This window comes from Pezoporus flaviventris, unplaced genomic scaffold, assembly GCF_033815535.1.
Source record: "Pezoporus flaviventris isolate CSIRO_AGI_PZ_B2104156 unplaced genomic scaffold, CSIRO_AGI_Pfla_v1 ptg000040l, whole genome shotgun sequence".
In the NCBI taxonomy this organism is placed as follows: Eukaryota; Metazoa; Chordata; class Aves; order Psittaciformes; family Psittacidae; genus Pezoporus; species Pezoporus flaviventris.
Window position 1 is genome coordinate 1899446 of NW_026892588.1, and position 25682 is coordinate 1925127.

The 25682-nt window shown below is 43.2% G+C and overlaps 1 protein-coding gene across 4 annotated transcripts in view; it reads right to left on the reverse strand.

The window, feature by feature from the left end:
• LOC133275458 (glypican-5-like) overlaps positions 1 to 25682 on the reverse strand; it is a 382437-nt gene that overhangs the window by 141985 nt on the left and 214770 nt on the right. The window lies entirely within an intron of this gene.

Consider the following 25682-nt stretch of genomic DNA (forward strand, 5'->3'; position numbering starts at 1 on the left):
CCCATGCAGTAGTCAAAGCTAATAGCTTCCAAAAAACCCATTCGTTTATCACTACAGAAACCCAGGGAATTTAAGACAAAAACTAAACATCATGAGATTGCAGTAAAATCCACCAGCTCCTCATCATGCGTTATCTGCATTCTGAACTTACTAGCCAGCGTCCAGGTACAGGAATTCTCTTCAATCACCCCTTGCTTTATCTGAGGAACAGCAGCTGTTCTCACAGGGCAATGACCTCTTACCAGCAGTCTTCTCTCACTGTTGACAGCAGAGTTTCTGCCAGTCTTTTCTGGAATACACCACACTGTATTTAATGTCAATCCATCCACAAGGCTGCAAATCCCAGAGATACAGAGCTTTTTTTTTGTGAGCCATGCTTTTGAGGGTTGTATGTAACTGCCCTCATTACTTTGGCACTCATTTGTCACAAAGTGATCACAGTTGTTTACAGCTTCCTGTTTTGAACTGGTGTAGATATAAGCAGATCAAAAGAGAAAACTGGTCTTCCCTACTAGAGTCTGGTTTTAACCCTTTCTCTCTCTGAACCTATTTTAAAGACCTCTTTACGAGCCCTGCTAGCTCATGGGCTAGGATCCTTTTCCCTCTTTGGGACACGCATACCCCATCTGCTGCGCACAGGCCTTTTACCATGCAAACCCAGCCATAGCCAAAACCCCAAGATTCTGGCGCTGACACCAGTCCTGGGGCGAGAAATTATAATTTGCAAGATTTTTCTGATACTTCCATTGTCTTTGTGACTGACAGGAGGGATGAGAACACTGCTCGGGCTCCCAAACACTGAACCAGTCACCCCAAGACCTGAAGTCCTTCCTGAGTCCTTTCAGGCTTCTTGTTGATGAAACTGCTTCACTGCCCATGTGGAAGACTAACAAAGGATAGCAATCACTGGGCTGTACCAGATGAGTGAGTTTTCTGGTGATGTCCCTTACCCTGCTGCCAGGGAGGCACCCTGTGAGCCGAGCCGGTTTGACACATGGTGCCCTCTGTTCTTCTCAGGACACAGCCATCAATCACAACCGCTCGCTTTTGTTCCCAGTAGAGTTGGTCATGACATGAGGCATTCTCTGGCTCTTCCATGACGGCTCTTCTAACCTGGATGATCCCTTATCTACTTCATCATCCTCCTCGGTTTCCTGATCCTCAAGTATCAGGCCCTCAAAGCTGTTGTAGAGGGCTACTTGTGAAGATGACATAAGCTGGGGGGTAATATGTTGCATGCTCTGAGTAGTTGCCAACCTCGCCATGTCTAGGCCCCTCCATCTGCCTGGTGGCAAGAAGACAGGGGATCCGGAATTTCATTTGTTTTGAGTGGCTGGGTTGCTTCTCTCAGGGATGGTAAAGGGTGGCTCCACCACTCAATCTCCTCCTCAGATTCCCTTATGCTCCTTCGCCACCACACCTCACCCCACAGCTCGGCCACCACGCAGAGCAAATCACCTGCCTACTGACATCTTAGGCTCTGGCACTCACTGCATACGGCTGGACGGATACATGGCATTGACGGCCCTGTCTGTGCCGCCAGCTCGGTTCTGTCCATCAGCGCGGCCCCTGTTCTCCCCGCTCTGCTCCGAGAGCTGCCATTGCCTCTATCACCACAGTCTGAGCTCGCCTCGCGCTGCCTCAGGCGCCACGCGCTGCTCCCGCTCTCCCCACTCGCGTGCCCGGGCGGGCCCGGCACCGCCCCCTGCCGGTCACCGAGCACGTCAGATCGCGTCACGGCGCTGAGCAAGGCCCGGGTCCTGCGTGGCGGCGCTCAGGTTCCTCTTCGTGCTGCGGGGAGCGGGGCAGCACACTGCTCCGGGACAGTGACTGCACCACTGCCCTGGGCAGCCTGGGGAAGGAACTGCGCATAGTATCCAGTCTAAACCTCCCCTGGCGCAGCTTGAGGCCGTTTCCTCTTGCCCTGCCCCTTGTTCCTTGGGAGACATGCCTGGGAGGATCTCATTAAGCCACCATCTTCTCCCTGCCAGTACCAGCTGGGTAAGCTATAAGGTCCCTTCCAACACAGTCACTGATTCTACAGTCTTTGTAAGTCCAGTAGTGATTGACTGTGCTCCTTTGGACTGAAACGTCAGGAGAATCACGCTGATACTTCTTTCACTTCGATTATACTGACACATCTCGGTATCCCAGACATTCTGCTATCAGTGAATTCAGTAAACCAATTCTTGCTGACCCTAAGGACAACACTTTGAAGGAGAAAAATACACCCAAATGCTATCGTAGAAAGATAATAGGATGTGGAGGGGAAGAGGGGAGATCTAGTTCTCCAAATACATTTGTCCTATCTTCATTTAGGACAAACAACAAATTTTGTGCAAGGGGCTGGCAAAGCATCCTGCGGTATAGTGCCGTAAAAGGTGTGGCTTGAGAAGTGAACTGAGCAAGGTCCACTTTTTGGTAAACCCAGGAAATTTCCCTTCTCAGAAGAAATAAAACAATCAAACAAATAAATGTTTAGAAAAAAGAATTGAGAAAATTCATGGTTTTCACTAACAGCCAGTAGTATTTAGAGGACAAACATTAAGGAAAAACCTTTTTCAGTGAGTTTGTACTTTTTGGTTTAGTGACCATCTTAATGGTAATGTTGTGATTGTGACTCATACAATTCTAAACTACTCTGGAAGTATAAACTTTCACCATGCAATGGCCTGTGCAAAATGACGGTGAGGTTCTGATCTTACAAGCAGACTCAGCTGGACCGGTGTCCTCAGGAAGAACCTGAGGACATATACAATAAACCATTATTTTGAAGTCAAGGCTGGTATAGCTTATATCAATCCACATCAATTCATTTGGACAATACAGGAACATTGCTGCATCTTACCTGCCTGTAGCTTTCCCTTTATTCACAAATCATTGTTCACCATGTGAAAACGCATGGGTACCCACTGCAAATGCACATTGACACCTGACGCAGCTTTGTGGGACCATCTAGGTGCAATGCAGGGGCTATTTAATTTAATGGGTCAGCTCATGGCCTCCAGAAGTCTGTTCAGTGATTCTCTGTGTGCATTGCTGTGTCTGGTCAGAAACTCATCCACAGCAGCAAAAAGCAAGAGGTTTCCTTTTCATTGCTCTTGACTGCTTTCCATTCAACCCCTGGTTAGAGCTATCAGAATGTCTCTAGAGGTTTGTGTTATCATCCAGGCTAAGGAACACAAAATTCCTTCCCCTCTGTGTTGGTTGGGGTTATTTTTGGCAAATGCTATTGTTTTTTTTTTTTTCCCCTGCAAACCAGAAGCCTCCATTAAATGCCTCTGAGTGGTATTATAAACCCACAGCACTGCATGGAGTTTGCATAAACATGAGCAATTCAGGGACAGCAGCAGCATTAATGTCGGAATTCTCAAAGAGACCCAAAAAGGGGAAAGTCAACTCATACATATTGCTGTTGCTACAAACATACTCTCTTTTACATGCATCTCTATCAGGAAAATAGGACCACTTGCAATGAATGAGTTCACAGTTCAAGACAAAGGGCATATTCATAGCCTAAGATTTCCAACTTTGTTTAAGGACTCACCCTTTAAAGCTCTAGAGATATGCATAAATAATGCACAGATGTTTCTATTGTCCACATTGCTTGTAATTAGATTCATAATGTGGATTACCCACATTTTAGATACCAGAGTAAGTATGCATGAGCTGGGTGAATCCTGCATCCTTTCCTTATCTCCTTGGTCTAACGTAGCTTCAGTATGACAGTCACTAACAGTCTGATAATATGAGGCTCCAGCACATAAGAATCAGTTCAGCTGAGGTCTAGAATGTGACCCGCACAACTGGAAATGCCCAAAAAATCAACGACAGACCTTTGGCAGTGGTGAAATAGATGTGATCTGGCAAACTAACAGTGTAAAAAGCTAATGCAAAGAAAACCACAAGACTCACCTCCAGAGCACAACAAAACCAACCCTTGGGTTTCCCCATAGTAACATAGTAATCCATCAGCTTGCTTGTCCTGTGTGTTCTTACTGAGAGATCACATCTATAACAAATCCAAGCCCAGAAGGACTCAGATGAACTGAAAAATGGTGAGTTCAGAGAAGGTGGGCTACATCTCTCAAGGAGAAGGAGACAGGGCAGAGAACTGAAGGAGAATTGCACAGTGAGAAGGGAGAAATTCCTCCAGTCCATCACGGCCAAGAAATAAAGACTGTACTAGAAAAAGACATTGTGTCCATCTGACTCAAACTACCACCTTGTAAACTGTGAATCCTTCTACTAGCTATGTACACTAAAGTACTTTGAAATAAACACTATGCATTTCCTGAAAGGTAATCTGATTACATCACTTCTTTGCATTATCTACAACATTTTTTTTGTTGACATCAGATCCTGAATTACTGGAAATGTACATTAAGAAAGATCAGAAATTGCCTTGCTTTATTTAATAACCCGCAATTTTACTGAAATATTGTAGTACAGAATTGTTAATTCTGCTTACAGCTCTAGTAATTTATTCCTACTAAACCCAGAAACACCAGCAGAAATGGCGAGGGAAAATACTATCACTGGAGCAATCCTAAAGGTAACTGTTGCATTGGAGCCCAAGGAACAACACACGCAGACAGAACTTTCATCCAGACCTTGAACCTCATACCGATGTTATTACACTGATTTTGGGGGGACATAGATATGGCACTTAAAAAAACCCAAAGAAAACCAAATGGTAAAAAACAAGTCCCAAGCCTCAGCTTTACAGTATTTTAGAAGAACAGTATAAATTATTTTAAATCTTAGCTAATAGAGCTCATCACAGATTTGAAAGAGGCTAGGAGTGAAATGCTGTTGACACGTGGGTTGCATCTCAAGTGAAGGCACACGTTCTTATTTTTTATATAAATAGGGATAAACACTTGTTTTAAAATAAAGCCAGACACTATTCCGGAATGTGTTCTTTTTAACTCCTAATATAAAAGGGATCATGGTACAGGATTCCCTCAAAGACAAATACACTTTTTTAGACAGTTCAGTACTTTGAAAAACAACATATAAACCAGAAGTAGTTTCAAATTCCAGACAAACAAGTGCATTAGGGTTAGATCTAACTAGCATTGATATTTAGCCTTAAAAGCCCAAAAACCAGGGTGGTGTTCTCACACAACTTTCTTCCCTCCTCCCTGTAGGAGACTGTCACCAGTGAGGATATGAATGACAGGTAAAGCTCTTGTAGGCAGCTTTTCCAGGTATTATTGATCAAGCTCCAGCTGGGAGACTATTTCCATTATTCCATATTCCTCCGAGTGCTATTACCCTGAGTTGTGCCACTAGCAGCCACTAAGCACCGCAGTGCTTTGAACCAGTGACTAATGGCCTGTTCTTTTTCTGAAGGAAGCTGGCTCCAGCATGGAAATTCACCAGAGGGATTACAGAGAATGACACCACACCACACTACATATGCTTTGGAATATGCATTGAGCATTTCGGTTATCTATATTGGATATTCAGGATGCCAGGAACCAAAACTTCATCTGAATGCAAGTCCCTTAATTTTAGTTCTCTTTCCTCTGCTTGAGTATTTGCCCAACAGAGCTGCATAAGAGGCAGCTATTTAATTGTGGGAGAAATGTTACCTCTGACATCACAAGGAGATCTGAAAATCTGAGCCTCATATTCAGTTCATGAATCAGATGTTTATGAACTGCCATAAACATCTCTATGGCACAGAATTTGATGAAATAATTGGTCATACAACCTTGCAATATATATATATTAAAAAAATAAGAATAAAATGCAGTGGATACAACTCAAAAAATCTATTTACTGAGATGTTTCTAATTTGAGAAGCACATTTTAAAAAATATAATTACAGCCCAAACACCATCAAGGCAACAGTTTTGAAGCAGAATTTTGTTTTGTAATCTGCCATATATTCATCACTTTTGTCGGTGCTGCTTGAATAATTCCACTAGGATCAACAGAGGCTAAAACAGCAACCCCTTTCTGAGACACACTGGCAAGCACAAACTGTGTGACTGAGACTTTACTGGTTCTAAAAGTCAAATTTAACCATTTATTACTTTGGCGTTACAAAAAGGTGTCTGTCCTGTTTTCTGTACAAAAGTATAAACCCTTCTGTAAGAAAACCCTTTTCCCCCTAAACAAAAGAACACATTAAAGAGCATTAAACATTAACATTAAATGTTAGGTTTAGACCACCTAAACTAAATGTATTTCCTCATCCTTCTAAAAATCAACAGTTGTCCAGCAGCCTGCTAAAGCCAGAGAAGTTGAAAGAAAGCAAGCCACTAATTTTATAGCCAGGCAAATCATAAAACTACTGGGACAAAGCTAGACTTTACAACGATCGTTTCACATCCAGCTCTGTTTTATTCACCTTTGTGCATAACTTATTAAACAAGAAACAATCCTAGAGATACATGCTGCCTGTAAAAGCACCCAGAATTCTATCTACTTCTGTGCAAATAATAACTACAGTGGGTTAAAATTATATCTTTTTATGCCTCTGAGTTTGAAAGTCAGTTGTTGACCAGAGGCTCTCATTTGCTAAAAAACGCTGAAGTGGCGTGTTTATTTCAGCAATATACTCAATACACTGTCAGAGCAGACACCACCCACCACCACTAAATGACTCAGAGGTTAAAGGGTTAGAGGGGGAGAAGGAAGGAAAGAGCTTTGAATGTGTCATTTAGGAAGAAGCAATGGGAACCTATTTAACTGGCCATGAGATCCACTGAACAATTAATTCAGTTCCATTAGGCATGGTCTGTTTTTTCTTGTATTTATTCATAATTTCATCCTTGAGCTGGAATGGGCTGCCTGAAATCCAGTTACATGAATCCACTTCCGATCTACACCAGCCCATTGTGTCTCCAAATTAGTAATTTTTGGACGTTTCCCTTTTAGTTCTTAGACGCAGCCCTTGGCTGCTGTGGCTCTGCAAGGAATGATTTTCTCCTAAGTCAAGGAACACAGAAGTACGCACTGACAGAGGTGCAGTGACAAAAAACCTGTACAGTTGCAGAATGTGAAATGATTTGTCAAGATGCCCAGGGAAGCTGTGGCTACCCCATCCCTGGCAGTGTTCAAGGCCAGGTTGGACAGGGCTTGGAGCAACCTGGTCTAGTGGAAGGTGTCCCTGCCCGTGGCAGGAGGTTGCAACTGGATGAGCTTTAAGATCCCTTCCAGCACAAACTGTTCTATGGTTCTGTGATTAACAGCTTTGATCTCATTAATGCTTCTGCCCACTTCTTTGCAAAATGGAAGAAACAAGTAGAATATAGGCAATCATATATCCCTTGCCTAATCATCATAGCTGCTCGTCAGTCAGTAAGGAATGTCAAGGATGCAAGTGTTGATGCTTAAATATTGTTCTCCAGGAGGAATAACCAGGCAGTGCAGGATTCTCCTTTGACTCAGCTGTCCCGAAGTGGCTCTACGTGATGATCTTAGTCATTAAAACCAACCAACAGACAATTAAAACCATGATGATCTTAGTCATTAAAACCAACCAACAGACAAATTGTGCTTTCTTTCCAAGTGGCTTCCACAATAGCACTACTCACAGCAATGTGTTCTATCATACTTTTTGTCATTCCTCTAACTGCTTAGCAAACCTGGATTGCATTCATTGAGCGTCTTGCTGAGAGCTCTCAAAGAAAGGAATGATCAATCCATGGCCTGTACTACAGCTATGATCTAAATGCTGCTTCACTAAGCTGCCACAATGAAGAGTATAAAGAAATACATCTCAATAAATTTACTGTCAGATTATCAGTAGCCGTGAAGGAAAACAAACTGCCAAAGTCTGCAGATTTTGGGTTTGTGGTGTAATTCAGTTTCTTTTCAAATACCCAACTTGAATATTCCATGTGTAAGTGCATTGTAGAATTAAATCTTGGATAATTTCATATTCAGTTGGCCTGATCCATTAGGCCATTCTGCAATTAGGTCCCTTAATTTCAATGGGTATAGTCCTTGTCCATAAGGGAAAGGTTTCAGTCAGGCCTCCCCTCTGAGCAGAACTGCAGTGAGAACAGCTGAATTCCACAGTTTGGTTTTAAGGGAAAACTGGTGTTGTTTCTGCCAGTGTACAGCAGGAGTAATTCTATTGAAGTCAGTAGAGTCATGCTAGGGTAAAATCTGGATACATCACATGAAAATCAGACCCTTTGGGCATAAAGAGAAAAAAAAAAAAGTCTTATAGATAAGCACAACAGGAGCGATATCCACCAAAAGAAAGATTTATCTGTTTAAGAATACCTATGTAAAGAGTTCATTTTGAAATGATTAAATAACTGCCAACAGACAAGAAGAAAGCTCAAGTCCAGCACAGAATTAGTTTAGCTGCCCTGAAGATTTTATGAAGCAGAACTGACACGATGTGAATACTGTTGCTGTCAGAACTATTCTAATGGGCTTCAGTGGAAGTCTTACAAATAATCTTGTTTGCTAGTAATTATGGGAAAAGATGAGACAAATACAGTGTGCTAATAGGATAATAATTAAAAAAGTAATCACAAAGCCAAATAGCATTTGTAATGGTCTTTCTCCACTTCTACAGTGCTAAAAAAGCCCTCTTGCAGTCTAGATCCTAAAGACAATTTAAAAACAGCAGGTACAAAACCAAGTTACCAGGAGGCTTCAAGTGACTGGCTGATGCCACCCCATGAGCACACTGAAAATCACAGTGAAAAGCAACTAGGAGAAGGGGTGGACATGTAAGAGACCTTAGCATCAAAAAAGATGTGTTCATCAGTTTCTGCAGAGTCATGCTGGAAATGTACTGACTTGAGCTTCACAGAATACTTGTGAAATGCTTGAAAAGTGTTGTAAAAAAGTGATTATGCATTGTATGTGAAACAGCCTACATTCTTTTCTACGTATAGGAAAAGTTAATACTACCTTCAAGGTGCCATGAAAGCACCAAAGAAGTTTGTGTAAGTTAATTGGATAGCCTTTATTATGTTGAGGGAAGGAAAATACTTGCCTGGAATAACATCAGATAGGAGAGCTCTTTAAAGTGGAATAAACTCTGCAGGAGACACAAATGATACCTGTATATCCATCAAAAGGACTATAATGAGTAATGAAAATGATACAGACCCAAAAGCTGATAACCTAATGGGGAACTGGCAGCATGAAGACCATTCCCCATTAAATTAAAGTGAGAAACAGAACAGAAAATTGAACAATAAACAAACGGTATATACTTATCAAGGCAACATCTGTGGCCATTCCTGGGGGAAAACATAAAGCAAATCTGAAACACCTTTTTCTCATTAACTCCTAGACCATGGGAGGGCATTATTTGAGTACAAATGGGAGAACAGAGCCAAGCTGAATCCTGATGGAGAATCTGACTTTACACCTCTTGGAGACTGGGAACTTGCACCCTGTTCTAGGGGCTGTGGAAAACAAATGGAAACGGAGGACTGCCTAACTCTGTAACCTGCCAGATGGAAGACACTAGTGGAAAACAGGACTGACTGAGCAGAAAAGAAAACACAGTCTCAAGAAAGGAGAGGACTTGAGCTCTTAGAAGAAAAAAATAAAAGCAGACTAGAAATTAACTTCACAGCAATGGAAAAGAGCATCAAGCAAAGGCTCACAATATTTGGTTGACAGGACTTCTGGCAGACCCAGAGGGCAAGGATCCAGTTCCCTTTCTGGAAAATCTGGTTGCTGATACTTACAAATTAGGCTTGACAGATGACCACAGGTATACAAAAGGATATTCTATCGTACCAGCATAGAATTCTTTATTGAAGAAAAATGGGGAATGTCCAGATTTGCACAGCATCAGACAAATGTCCCAGAGAGATGACCTTGCCTGTGGCTCATTACAAGTAAAGCAAAACAAACCATAACAAAATACATCAATGCTAGGAAGTCAAAATTCCAGCTTTTCCTCAGAAGTCCGTTTCTCCAAATACATTGGTGCACATGGGACATTAAAGAAGAGCTGACAATAATGAGTACATGAACTGCACCTCTGTATGAACTCGATTTAGGGATTGAACTTGGCCCGCAGTCTTCACTTAAGCCCTCTGGCACCCCTTGCCATTCCCATGGCAGCCTGCAGCTCCTACTGAGAAAGCCCTGGGTGCCTACAGCTTGGGGCTGTTTCCTCCACCAACACCACAACTGCTGCTGAGCCTAATAACATGGCATGACTGTTGTTGTATATCCCTGCTCCTGCAGTAATTTCAAGTTTCTTGTCTCCGTTTCTAATGCTTTCCACAGCTCCGATCCCCATAATTACTTCCACATCCCTTTATCTACCCTGTTGATCATGTCAACGCAAACCCAGCTTTGCTCCCTTCATGCTAAACCATGTTCTTCTCTCCCATGCCAGTTAGAAGTACCTTCTCAGGCTACTTTTTCAGGTGACTCACTGCCTACCTCCACTCTTACCTGCAGTGTTGACAAAGCCATTAACTACTGCCAAAGCTTGTGTGCTGCAATGGGAAGATAGCCCTCCTGCCTGTCTCATGCAAAAGGAGGCATTTATGTAGTCCAGGCCCACACTCTGTTCCAGGTTCAAGTATAATGCAGCTGAGATTTGCACCTGTTGAACCCCTGTCACTTCCTGTCTTTTCCCCTGGCTATTTTGGCTCCTTAGGGATGTCTCCGACCCTTATGTATTCAAAATGTACCCTAATGCACATACATTCAACAGCTTTCCTGATAAATTTGTGCAGAGCTCTTCAAGGCAATTCTTAACCTGCTCCAGCACCTTCACTTCTGCTTAGGTCTTAGTATCTTATAGCAGGTGTTTGTTTCTTCAGCCACAGATGAAAGAATTATTGACCTGGGCTGCAGGAGTGAAAGGTACACAGTTCCAATCTAATCCTGTTTCCAAGTTAAAACTTTATCAGTAAGATAGTGATGCTAAATTTTATGTAAGTAATAAGTAAATAGGAAGCCTTAATGCTGTATCAATAGAGATCAGACACTAAGACTTCCAAATCTCCTGACTCAGAGTTCTTAAACTCCTTGCCTTTTGCTTAATCTTTTCCACCAGTAAGACTGCTGAATTCGTAATTCCAAAGCACCGAAGTTCTATTCCTTATAGAGGAAGCAGTATTTCGTTGCAGAAGCTATGAGCTACCTGTTCAGCTCACTGAATAATTTGTAGCTTTCATCCGACTCCTTCCTTTTGTGACTTCCTAAATGGCACAGATCAGGACAATGAACATTTATTGTTCCCCTAACAGTAGAACACCCAACAGCCAAAATGCACTCAGCACATTCTGCAGCTATTGATTGATAGCTACGGGCACTGAATCAGGTGTAGCTTAATTACCATTAACCTGTAGGCACTCTTACTGCTAGAATTCCTCACAGATAAGACAAAGCCTCTGCCGTACGAGTATCACAGGGATATGTTTTGAACACAGATTGCCAGGTGTTAGTTTTAACTTGTTGCTAGCTTATCTCTAACTAACTGTTTGATGCAGTAGTGCAGCATCTAGCAAAAGTCATCACATCTATCACTCTTGCAAACACTGCAGAAAATGCTAGGATTAGTAGAGGGCAAGTATGGTCTAGTTACGGAGACTGAAATGTCTTAGCACTTGGACAAGAGAAATGTTCACCTAGGTCAGGGCCTAAGAGCTCCAGAGTAATGTGGGAAACTGAGCTGCCTCAAATCATGTTTTTGTTGTTAAACACAAAGCACTGGTTTCCTTGCTTGTGCATGTGGTACTTCTCACAATAATAACTGTACTAGAAGAGAGGTCAAAGGTAGAAAGATTTTCCTGCCATCACAAGTTTGGCAAAGAGAGTATTTATACAAAAATCAATTTAGTTGACCTATACTATTCAATTCTTCTGCTAATACTCTTGAAGATTTATGTCAAGTTAAAACCGTTCCCTTCCACAATTTAGTTTCTTTCCCCCTGGGTTTTGCAGTAAGGTCACAGTCCTGAGTTCATGTCGCCACAGACACAAACAGCAACACAAATTCAACACAAGTTCACTGCAGGATTAACCACATCAAGGACCAAATTGTTAGGGAAAAAAAACATATAAACACAAATACATATGTCTCAAAACATTGTGCAGAAAAAAAAAACTGAGAGAAGAAATAAGGAAACCTTTTTTACTTTTTTAAGTTGACTTGACTTGTTTTGCTTGTAAGTATCATCACATGATACTTACATAATAACATGCTGCTATTCTCAGTTTATGTTTAGGGATGAAGTTATGGTGGCTTCTGCAGAAATGCTAAAAGGACTGTGTCCCATCCAATTCCCATCAGTCATCTGGGGCTAAACAACTTAAGCTCATACTTGGAAGATACTACAGAGCAAGGAATCAAATGCTGATCTCCCAAACTAACCCACCCACTGCATCCTTCTTGAAGCTCCCTGGTTTATAATGGGAATAACAATAGGTGTCTCTTCCACCCTCCTAGATAAAGGCATGCTGTCTGTGAGTAATTGTTCTGTCAGCAATTACATTACTGGAATACTTGCCTTCAGGTGCAAAGGCTCACTTGGACTTTCTTCACAGCCCTCTTGGCACCTTAGAAGGAGCAAGATGCAGTCTCCCTCACTGCACTCCCAGCACAAGGCCAGGGAGACACCTGAATGTGGTCAGGACACACGCACAAGTGAGGCTGGCAGGGCTAAGGCAAGATGAATCCTCACTCACCCAGTGGAGGAGTTGCCAGGCTGCTTTTCAATGAGTGCACCCCAGAGAATGCGCACGAGCAGCCTAAATAATTCTCAGAGCATGGCAAAGAGCAAGCATGTTATTTTTTGATACGGACCTAAGGTGCAACACAAAGTTCTTCAGAGCTTGAGTGTGAATACCCTCACTTCAGAAAGGAGCTGATAGTTTAAAGTGGCTGCTATGGGCCAAGCAGGTGGAGACCTCTTTCCTCAAGCTCAGTGCCTGGCCTCAGCTATGCATGTTTTCCAGTCTTCCCTGAGATGCAGAGAGCTTTTCCACACAACACATGCTGGAGCTGAAAGGAGAGGGCCTTTTAACCAGGGCATGTAGGAAGAGGACAAAAAAAAAGACAGGAAGTCTGACTTTTCTTTTTCTATACAATATTGAAGAACACCAGGAAACAAAGTAATTTTGAACACGAGACAAAAGGAACATCAGAATAGCAGGCAGCTTGTTGTGGCACAAATATCAGCTACAAAGCACCACTTGTTTTCTATGTGCTAAAAATATTATGACGATTAATGGCAAGGATGAAGGAAAAATCAAATAATGGATGGAAGAATAAATGATGTAACGATGTTTAAAAAGAAACATGACATTTCAACATTTACAATAGGATCTGAATGGGCTTCAGTTGTCTATAGCATCATTCATCTTTGAGGTATCCTGAAGAACTTTGCAAAGGGGCAGGGTGGGCTGGTGGGAAATGAAATAGGCATTAGTCACTATAAACAACGCACAAATATTAGAGCTGTATTTCAGCATGTGAAAACAACTTTGCGAGTCAGAAAATCATAGAATCCCAGACTGGTCTGGGTTTGAAGGGACCTTTAAGCTCATTCAGTTCCAGCCCCCTGCCACGGGCAGGGACATCTTCCACTAGAGCAGGTTGCTCCAAGCCCCGTCCAGCCTGCCCTCAAACACTGCCAAGGATGGGGCAGCCACAGCTTCTCTGGGCACCCTGTGCCAGGGCCTCAGCACCCTAACAGGGAAGAACTTCTTCTTGATGTCTCATCTATATGTCTCCTCTGTCAGTTTAAATCCACTACCCCTTTCCCAGTCCCTAGAGGCCCTTGTAAAATGTCCCTCTCCTGAAGCCCTCCCCAGGTCTGTACACATTATAGAATGGAATCATAAAATCATGGAATAGTTAGGGTTGGAAAGGACCTCAAGATCATCAATTTCCAAGCTCCCTACCATGGGCAGGGACACCTCACACTAAACCATGACACCCAAGGCTCTGTCCAACCTGGCCTTGAACACCGCCAGGGATGGAGCATTCACAACCTCCCTGGGCAACCCATTCCAGTGCCTCACCACCCTTACAGTAAAGAACTTCTTCCTTCTTTCCTTATACAGTAAAGAACTTTAACCCATTACCCCTTGTCCTGTCACTACAGTCCCTAATGAAGAGTCCCTCCCCAGCATCCCTATAGGCCCCCTTCAGATACTGGAAGGCTGCTATGAGGTCTCCACTCAGCCTTCTCTTCTCCAGGCTGAACAGCCCCAACTTTCTCAGCCTATCTTCATGCGGGAGGTGCTCCAGTCTCCTGATCATCCTTCGTGGCCTCCTCTGGACTTGTTCCAACAGTTCCATGTCCTTTTCATGTTGAGGACACCAGAACTGCACACAATACTCCAGGTGAGGTCTCACGAGAGCAGAGTAAAGGGGCAGGATCACCTCCTTCGACCTGCTGGTCACGCTCCTTTTGATGCAGCCCAGGATACGGTTGGCTTTCTGGGCTGCAAGCGCACACTGAAGCCGGCTTATGTTCACTTTCTCATTGACCAACAACCCCAAGTCCTTCTCCGTGGGGCTGATCTGAATCTCTTTGCCGAACCTGTAGCTGTGCCTGGGATTGCTCCAACCCAGGTTACACTGTTGGATCCTTAATTTGTTATTTGAGTAAGATGGCAAGGACAGCACAAGGACACTGGCAATGGAATCTGAGGTTGTGGGCTTAAAGTCTTCAGCATCTGAGTGTCTGCAGTACTTGCTGGTTATTCAGCAGCCCATGTGAGCACTTTCTTGTGGACAGTTGCAAGCAGCATCAGAGAGACATTTCAGGCAAGTTGGTAGCTCCCTTTTAGCAGGGAAAAAGAATTTTTGTCCCCTTCAGAGCACTGAATTCCTTTAATTATGGCATAGGCTTAAAGGAGCAAGGCTGAGCAGAAGGAAGTCGTGGATATGATTTCGGTTGGCAAGGCACCAGTGGGTTGGATCTTTGGAAAGGTGTCCCATTTGAACACTACCTCCTGACTTTTGGGCAAGGTGGCAATAGCCCAGCTCCTAACTCCTGTAGAAGAAGATGAAGCAATAACAGGTCCAAGTTGGATGGGGCTTTGAGCAAGCTTGTCTAGTGGCAGGTGTCCCTGACAGTGACAGGGGGTTGGAACTGGATGAGCTTTAAGGTCCCTTCCAACCCAAACCATCCTATGATTCTATGATGACACCTTCTTTTCTGATCAGCTGACAGAGACAGACATGTATTATGACTCTTCACAATGAATTGATGGCTTGGCTTCGTGAGCAAAGATTTGGGAAGGGCTTTAACCACGCTTACTACAAGCACGATGACCATGGGCATGTGGGATATGCAAATCTGGTTGGAAAAAAAGGGGTGCTTAGGCAGTCAGGAAGTGTCCAACCAGGACTGTCATCTCCTGAGCAATCTCGAGCTACCCATGCGCTGGTCCGTCTGCATGCAAGGATCTGCAGCTTCCCATGCACCTTGTCACCTGCCGCTTCGACCCTCGCCCGTCCATACACACAAGTGAGAGTGACAGTGATCCCTTCCAGCCTGCACAGTGGATTTTTTAGGTGAGGCGCAGCTCGCACAGAACTGTCCCCACCCTTTACACCTGAGGTTTAACTGCCACGGCCTAGCTAGCTAGAGAGGTGAGAGCAAAGTCCTCAGGTCGTAGGTTCTGTAAGAGTGTCCTCTTCGATGGAAGACCTTACAAGGCTAGGCGAGCTCCACCTGCCCGGGTTTGAAGAGAGGAGTTCTCCTTCTCCTATGAGGAAGGCCTGTCTTCGCTAACAAAGATTCAGGAAGGGTTTAACCCACACATTCTGAACAAGACTGTCAGCTCCTGGGTCAATCTCGAGTGACCGATGACGCAACAGCACAACATCGAGCGTCTAGGCGGGATTCTGACTTAGAGGCGTTCAGTCATAAGCCCGCAGATGGTAGCCTCGTGCCAGTGGCTCCTCAGCCAAGCACACGCACCAGGAGTCTGAACCTGCGGTTCCTCTCGTACTGAGCAGGATTACCATTGCAACAACACGTCATCAGTAGGGTAAAACTAACCTGTCTCACAATGAATACCATGAAGATAAAGGACAGTCAGGAACCCAGGAGCTTTTGTGGTCTGTACCTCCTGCTACAGGCCCTGCTCTGGATCCACACTGAGCCTCCAGCCTAACTGTGGGTGAGCATGTCCTCCCCTCTCCACCCTCTACTATGCTCTTACTTAATGAGATAAAGCCAATGTAACAGGGTCAGACTTGAGCCTTCCCAAGCTTTTTCAGAGGCTGCAAGCAGCTTTGGATCACACACAGAGAATTGAAGGCAGCTGGAAAACTTAGAGCAAGGACCATGACACCCACAGTCAATATTCAGATCTGAGGAATATATGGCTGTAAAAAAATCTTGCCTGCACAAGGCCTTGATGTGACAATGAGCACAAAAATACTCTGTTTAGATCGTGGCTGAAGCCTTACAGTTTTGTTGTGATAAATTGAAAGGTTTTTCCCGGTTAAAGAATGTCCCAAAACCTGAACAAGAAACCATGTCTGAACCACTGTTCTGCAGTGATTTGCAAAGGAGAGAGACATGACTTTATGCACAAATTCACAGGATTTGAAAGATGCAGTGTAGAAAGGCAAGAGGAGCAAGAGGATGGTGAAGTGTTGACTGTCATGTTCTACCAGTGCACAGAAAAGCTTGTACTAAAGGAAGTGGGGAAAAAAGCTGTGAACCAAGCTCTCTTGCTCCACTGACTTGAAACTGAAATTAAGTGTTACCTAGCAGGAATGGCAAAGTATTTTCTGCAGACGTTTATTAAGCACATCAATCTTCTACTTTTGATGGCACCTGAAGAATAATTAATGGATAAAGGTCTTCAAATGAGATTAAAATTAATCAAAAAAGGTGTGTGAGTGTGTGTGTAGGGGGTGATGGAGTAGTTACTGCTTGCATTTTAGATTAACCCCCTTCTCTTACCATAGCAAAAATTAACCCCCCAAAATTAGAGATGAATTTGGCCAAAAGTAAATTATTTCCCCGGATATTTTGTTCTAGCTTCTAAACTAAAAAAGTCCATTAATTGCTGAGATGTACATGAAACTCCAATACGTCTGTACAGTTTTATTGCAAGCTCCTGTTTGGATCTTGCCTTGGCATAAGAGTAAATATTATCAAAAATTAATAGCCTCCATGTAGACAGTTATGCTCAGCAATAATGATCTCTATTGCTCAAAAGCATCTCTGCAACTCTTAATGACAGCTCTCCCTCTGGCAAATGGTGCAAACACGGCAAACTGCTTCGGCAGAAAAAACCATTTAATCAATGCTTTACTAGTTTTCATCTTGAAGAGAGCCATATATGATCCACATGAAAAGGTAAGGCATAAAACTACTAGAAATTATTGGATGATTAGCCTAGCTCAGGCCAAATTTGTTAGGCAGTCAGAGCATGTGACTTAATGCCACTGCTTTAGAAGGGATGAGTCTGCAACTTGTAGAAACAGAACTGAGACTCACTTGTGAGACAACAGGGTGATCACACCATCAGGATGCAGTCGTCTATCCTACTTTCAAAGCATGCACCAAAAGAAACTCCACTCTGAGCTAGAGCTGTGAACAAAGTAGATTGCATTTCCCTGCCAGTGCGCAACCAAATCTTCATCCCCCTCACTGCCAGAGACTGGTTTCTCAGCTGACCCACCTTCTCCTTCACAAAGTCATTCACCTGCTTTTATGGAGAGGCGGAATGAAATACTGGTGGGCTGGGCTGCAGACTGGAGACCTTAAACGTTAGTCATGAAAACAATTGTGCTTGGATCTGCACAAACCCGTTGGGGAATACTTGTGGATTTAAAGCTGGCTACTCATACTGTTTGTAGGGCCTTTGTTAGTAAGCAGAAAGCAAGATACATAAAATCCATCAGTACAGTCATCAAGTAAAAGCTATTAATGGAGATACCATATTCAGAAGCTGTAAGCTGATACTATAATGCAGGCTCATGACTTAAAGTGCAGGTTCATGAGGAACCGAGCAGAGAGGTCTGCACTGTGTTTCTGAGAGGTATCATTCCTAGTTTGAACAGAAAACACTCTGAGAGGACAACCACTCAGACAGGTTGCTCTCAGCTGCATCCTATCAATAGCAGTCCATAATCTTTGCTGAATGCTCCAACCAAAGTTCTACCAGGTACCATAACACACCCCTCCAATAGCCAGTTCAGCCCTGAGTACAAGCAGCACATGAAGAAGCAGTTGCAGGACAGCCTTGCTGAGGAACCGGTTTGAACTTCTCCACATTTTCTATGCTGGTTTATCACTTTACTTAGCACATGGAGGTCTTAGAAGGGAATGAGAGTCAGAGAATCATAGAATGGTTTGGTTGGAAGGAACCGTCAAAGCTCATCTAGTCCAACCTCCCTGCAATGAGCAGGAACATCTCCAGGCTGATCAGAACCACATCCAACCTAACCTTGAATTACATGTCTTGTTCTCTTCCACTTCCACAAACCATGTGAATCAATCAAAGGAGTAAAGAAGACTGAAAAGAAAACAGCTACTTTAAGAAAACAACCAAAAGCCAGCCAGTAAATCCTACTTACTTCACCTGTCCCAGGTGTATGAGTTAAGCTGCTTAACTCATATACCACTACAATGAGATTGTAAACTTGGGCAAAGCAATGTGGCTGGAGCCTGTGAGAAGCCTGCAATCACACAGCTGATTCAGCCCCAGTGAGACAACCCCTCCAGCGCACTGCAGTGTCAGCCCCACTTTGCTCTGGTTCAGGGCCCCCAGGTTTATGGGGTCGATGGGCAACTGCTTGTCACTACGAAGAAAAGCTTTGCAAGAAAAGGAAGTGGAAGAAACAGCTCCTAGTTATAGTTTTCCTTGCTGGAAAACAGCAGCACCTGCAACATATGTGGGTGGCACAGCAGGGAGATCACATCAGACGCTGAGCGTGTGGTGGCTATAAGACAGCAAAAGGCTGAACCTCAATGACAGGGTCTGAGACCTTTCAAGCAGATCATGGAGCAGGCACAAGCTTCACCTCCACACCTCACAGCCCTGCAAAGACCCTGTGGCAGCATGGGCCATAGCCAGCAGAACCTGAGCTGACAGCGAAGGACCTCAGGAGTAGAAGTGCTGTATTTTCAATAAGAGGCAGTGATTAATCACACAGCTGTATGCTTGTGGGAGTGGAAGTGAAAAACCTTTTATTGGCATCCTCATTATCTAATGATAATTAGAGCCCAGTGTGCCATAAACTGCCCCCAGTTTTTCTTTTTACAAATACAGCTAAATTCATTGCTCCTTCTACAGGTGTCTTAAAATCTATTCAGTTAGCCCTCAAATATAAAGAAAACTGGAAATGCAATGGCATAGTTAAATCCAAGTAATATAGAACTAAAGAAACATTTACCCACTTTGTGCTGTAGTGGGGAAGGGAAAGCTGTTGATTCAGCTATTCTTGCAGCTTTACATGGTTAGTCTTCAGCAGCTCTAATCTGTCTTACTTGTAATTTCTCCCAACTGCAGGAGGCACGTTAGACTTGCCAGAGACCAGCTCACCAGCCCATTTAGCCCTCAATTCCTGCCTCTGGCAACTGCCTAAATTTCAAGGCTTCAATGGAAAAAAAAGAGGAAGTTTTCACTGTGAACCTAACAAAAGATATTTTTGCTGAACTATGGATGCCAGCTTCTAGCCTCAAGCATCAAATTTGATCATTTAGGTTTACATCTTGTCTCTGCCTTTCCTCCCAGAGATATATTGTCATCTACACTCTATTTATACTGTTGTGTTTTCCACTGGCCTTCTCCAAAACCAGACATAGAAGGGATTTCTTATCCAACAGAAGAGAGGAGGCAGATCTAAGGGTTCTAAGGGCTGGCATGTCTTCTAGGAGTTACAGCCACCAAAGAGAGACCCAGAGGCTGTAACTGAAGTTACGCCTATGGCTGTAATTACGTACCAAACTCCTGACCTTGATGAGACTTAGGAGTGTATTAACACATTTCTTTACAAAGCAAGTAAGCTATTATTTCTGATCCCAAATAAATCTGTAAGTTTGGCAAAATCCAAGTAAGAGCCACTGCTAGCTTCTCCAACAGAGGAAAAACTTCCAAAGTGCACAAGGTACCCGGAGAGGGACAGGAGCTGGTTCTGTTTCCCTGGATGCTTGTGACATACCTGCAGTCACCACAGAGATATCACTGCACATACACTGCTGTTATTTCAATACACTGAAGCGAGTGAAGCAGACGAGGACTGATAATTATTGGATATCTACTATATCCTGGTTTTTTTTGGTAGGAAAGAAGCTCAATAATTTTCAGTTCTAATTTAAAAGCCCATGCAGTAATTTTCTGTCATTTCACTGTGCTCATTTGAGATGACAGTCACAAAAGTAACCCATCAGGAACTGCATTTCCATTTTAATGTAATTTCAAATAATAAGAGCACAGCTATTGCTGAGGAGTGATTAGTACTAGTACTGTCATTAAAAGCTAAGTGGCACAATATTCCTGCTGAAGTTCATCTGTTTCTTAAAGCTTGTGGAGTGATCGCCTCCTACAGACTCCCAAAAGTTATAGACCTGCATTTGGCGTGGAGAGTGACTCTCACGTCTTCTGTAGTGCTGTGTAGGTTTAACCCCCCCCCCCAAACAACTTGTTAGTTACTATATATTAACTCAGCAGAGAGAAAACAGCCAGTTTGCATGGTTTCCACCAAAAACATGAAGTAGCTTTGGTTCCATTACACCAGTTATTAAACTATTACGTTCTTGGCAATCATAATTTTATAGTTAAGTCTAAGACACTGAACCATTTAAAATAGCACAGAAGCTGTCTAGGGGGTGTTCTTTACTATGTGATGAATATTCAGCAGCAATTTGAGCCTTGAGCTCCCCCTTGTGCCATATCACTAAATTGCAAACAGAATAATTCGGGTTTTATTCGCTGGCTCTGGTGATGGGGAGCTCCGGTGTGTGGATGCAAGAATGCTGATGGACAACGGGCAGCCACTGCCCATCCCATCCGCACACAAGTGTTTAATATCGTATGTATCAATGCAATGTAGCACTTGACTGGAAAAAACAATATTAAGGGTATGTAAGCCTAATGTTTTGAAAATGGACAACAACATAGGCAATAACTACATAGACAACAAACTGGACTGCTTCCAAGGACAGCCTTAGAGGCCAGGCATCGTTACCCCTTATTCTACATTTATTCTTTTATTCTAAAATAATAGCTCATCTATAAATTAGTGAGAAAAAGATGGTTTGGTTTCATTAGCTCCACTGTGCTGTGGGTAACTAATGCTGACACCTGAGCACTTCAGGAATGATAATCATCCATTTCAATAACAGGGAAGTGTCTCCTCAAGCCAAGTTGACTGCTTGAAATAGAAATATTATTCTCATATGCCTGTAGCAGAGTTTGGCTTATAAACCATATGCAAACAAAACCAGTTTAAAAGCGACACTGCTTAGAACCCAAAGTAATGCACATCTAAAATACATCTGAAGAACACTCTAAGAACTGCCCTTGCACCAGAGATTTTATCAAGCCAAAATGCTGCTGCCCTTAAAACCAAAGAAATCGTACATGATGAGAGCTGGACAGGACCAGTCCTGTCATTTAAATGTGCTTGAATGGTTTGAACCCAAACCATTCTATGATTCTATAATTCTATACGTGTAAAATAAAAGCTGTACAGCAATCCTAGCAAAGACTGACCCCTGGCTAGGCTTGGGACTGATACAGTGAGAAAGAGACAATGCAAACATTTTCCCACTTGGGAGATAAACCAATATTTAGCAAATCTGTTTGTGAAGGGCAGTGCTTATATTTATTAAAATGTCTGCAAATTCTGAGTAGAATTCTCTATTGCATGCTGACAGGTAGCCCATTTGCAAAATATGTCTAATCTTCAAATAGCCTCCTAGTTTCTGGAGTGGTTTGGGTTGGTTTGAATAATTTCTCTATTTTTTTCTGTCATCATCTATGATAGTGATTTCATATTTTCTTCCCAGGCACAGGTACTGTCTTGCACTGGGCTGAATGCAAATCCCCATGGAATGAGTACAAATTAAGCAGTCTCATCAGATGAGTATTCCTCATTTCCATTTTTTTTTTGGTGATGTTTTAGGCAGCCTTAATCCAGTGGCTATGGGCAGCGCTGATTTAATAACCACACATGGCTTTACTCAGAATGTTACCTGGCACTATGTCAAATGCCTCACTGAAGTCTTAAATACGTTAACAGAGTTACCTTTATCCAAATTCTGTGAATTCCAACAAAAATGCAGCATCAAGATTGTCTGATAAGACCTCCTGTTCATACACCAGTGTTCTCTGGAATTCTGTTCCCACCTTTAGGTTCTTTATTAATTCCATATGATCCTTCATAACTGCAGTTATCAAACTAAACCATCTTTATTTGCTTGAGCCATCCAATTTATTGATTTTGAAACAGTGACACATTGAGCTTTTATTCCCAGGCTTTCTAAGCAATTTTCTGCAACCATTTCTATGTCCTTTACACGGACAGACTTATGCTCACATGGGCTGCACTGTTGCTGCCTGCCACAGTAGTCCATGGAGAGACACCAGCATGCACCAGGTTAAGACCCTGGCTCCACAGTTTAACAGCTGCAAGTGTATTTAAACTTCAAGCCTAAGCTGTGCACAGACTATGCTTATGGGAACACATTTTGTGGGAGAGCAACAAAGAAACAGAGTAAAATTCAACACTGGTCTCGGCAACCAAATTCTATTTTATATTCACAGTAATTGAGTTCCCTTCCATTCACCTTTTCCACCTCAGCAAATCAAAATAACTTCTGTTAGGACCCTATCTACAGTGAAACTGCTGGTTTCCTTTGTCTTGTAGAACAAATCTGTTGCAGTTTGTCAAAATCATTCAATTTTAACCTAACTCTGCTACTATAAAAAGCCTAATGGCAAGACCTGCATTGATTTCAGGAGGGCACCTGTCTAAGCCTGATTGATTTTACCATTTTCTCTACTCCTTTCTCCAGGATAAATGCACCTGAGCCTCCAGTCCTTAGTTGGAACACCTAACTGAAGTTCAAACATTGCTTTGTTCACACATGCTGTTTCCAGAAAGGATCAGGACCAAGCAACCTCCAATTCCTAAGCATGCTATTCTTTGGGTGATCTGGTCAGCACTGGAAGTAAGACACTGCAAAAATAGTTAGATGATGTCCTCACAGCCACAGTTCCAAGAAGTGTGGAAGGTGTGCAGATCCAAGTATCACACATAGAATCATCAAACAGTTTGGGTTGGAAGGGACCTTTCAGATGTCATCTAGTCCAACCATCTGCAACGAGCAGGTCCACCTTCAGCTCAGGTTCCTCCATCTCAACTGAAGCACCAGACAGCAGCTCTCCACAGGCAGCTGTATGTTTGCACCCTTTACAGATGACCTTGCAAACTGACTTAGACAAGAACCACTAGAGATTTGCAGTCAGAGAAAGCCCTGATAAAGTGTCCCTGCTCTGGGCTCAGAATTGGAGAGAGGAGAGCATCCGTCCCCAGTGTTGCCATGGGGCTGTGATGCTCCTTTACCACACTGTCACACAGAAAACAAAATCCAGCATGGATTTTGTGCCCACTGCCTCTTGCACCAGAACACTCTGCTCTTCTTGTACTCCTTTAGTTGTTGGAATAAGAATGTTTCAGGGCTCCTCTATGTGCCAGTGCTCATTCTGCTGTTCTCAACTAGAGTATATCAGTCACTAGTTATAGCAATAACAGACCAGAAGGATAAATCTTCAAAATAAAGAATTTTGAGATTTTTACAAAACATTCTTAGACTTCCTTCTTTTCCATAGCAAAGAGGAAAAGGAGAAAAATGAAGATAGAAAGAAAAAAAGTAGAAAACCCCAAACAACACAACCAAGAACCCCACTAAACCCAAAAATCTCCTCATGGAAAACTCCACACTGGGGAATTTTTATCTTTTTCTTCATTATCATCGCTGTTGCTTGAGCCTGCATGTCTGTGAATTGAAAGAATTACTGGTTTGAGACCACGTTTATCCCTTTTGTTCAAGATGTTTGTGTTGAAGTGTTAATTTTCCAACGTTTGCTTTTGACAGAGAAAAGAAAGCCCACTATCAAGTGCCCCCCGCTTTCTAACTGAAACATGTGGCCTGTGCGTACTGAAATGCAACTTGAGAAACTTCAGCCTCAGAGTGTGTGTTTCTGGGAGATAAAGATGTAATACATTATAACAAATCAAAGTTAATCTATTGTTCTCTCTCCTTTATTTTGTCTGCTTTTTGGATTACACTACACAGCTTCACTACCATGCACTATGAATAGAGTAGATGGAAAACCTTTTTATTATTCTTACTTTAAAGAATACATTTCTCAAAGCCTGATTGTAAATCCTTGGCTGGCAGGAATTACTACCAGAAGCATTGTGTGAGAAATATATTCTCAGCACAATGGAAAAGGCTTTCATCAGTGATTTGAGGAAAGAAATGAAAACTACCATTAAACCTGAAACTGGGCAGACTTTGCACCGTTCCAAACCAAGACTCCTCACGTACGTATTTGCATATTGTTTCTTATTTCACATTTTAGTTACAGAGTGTGTGCTTTTAGACATATCTTAATGCATCTAAATCATAGAATCCCAGAGTGGTTTGGGTTGGATGGGACCTTAAACTCAATCCAGTTCCAACTCCCTGCCACAGGCAGGGACACCTTCCACTAGACCAGGTTGCTCCAAGCCTCATCCAAACTGGCCTTGAGCACTGCCAGGGATGGGGCAGCCACAGCTTCTCTGGGCACCCTGTGCCAGCGCCTCAGCACCCTCACAGGGAAGAATTTCTGCCTAAGAGCTCATCTCAATCTCCCCTCTGTCAGGTTAAAGCCATTCCTCCTTGTCCTGTCACTACAGGCCCTTGTCCAAAGCCCCTCTCCAGGTTTCCTGTAGCCCCTTTAGGCACTGAAGCTGCTCTAAGTTCTCCCCTTCAGGAGCCTTCTCTTCTCCAGGCTGAACCAGCCCAGCTCTCTCATCCCGTCTCCAGAGCAGAGCTGCTCCAGCCCTCGCAGCATCTCTGTGGCCTCCTCTGGACTCGGTCCAGCAGCTCCACATCCCTCTTGTGTTGTTGCCGCAGGGCTGGACACAGGACTGCAGGGGGGATCTCACCAGGGCAGGGCAGAAGGGGGAGAATTCCCTCCCTCGACCTGCTGATCATGCTGTGGGGATGCAGAGCAGCACACCAGTGTTTTCTGGGCTGCAAGTGCTAAATACCTCTGCCTTTCTTTGCACAGTATTCCTTTCAGACTGAAAAGGAAAATGGTGCCAGCTGTACATCAAATCACTGCACATGGAACACATCAACAGTGATTATGTTGCCTTCCTGTGTCAGAAAATCAGTTCAAACATGAACTGGTGTACCTGTCCCAAAGTAGTGAATCTTACCTAAAGCACATGTGTGAAGCAGTGGAGGCAGGCAACTTCCCTACCTGCATGGAGGGGATATTCCCACTCACACACCTCCTGCCAAAACTCTCTTCTATGTTGTTCCCAGGAAAGATTAAAGTGCATGCTGTGTGGCCTGTCAAGCATGTCTGTGAGAATTCAGTAACCCTCAGCAAGGCAGTGACTGTCCATCCCACAGTTTAGTGAAATGGGAAACAAAGATAACTAAGCAAACTATGCCTGTGTGCATGCTCATGGACCAACCCACTGCATAACAGCATGGAGGGTGTCTTGTCGCTTT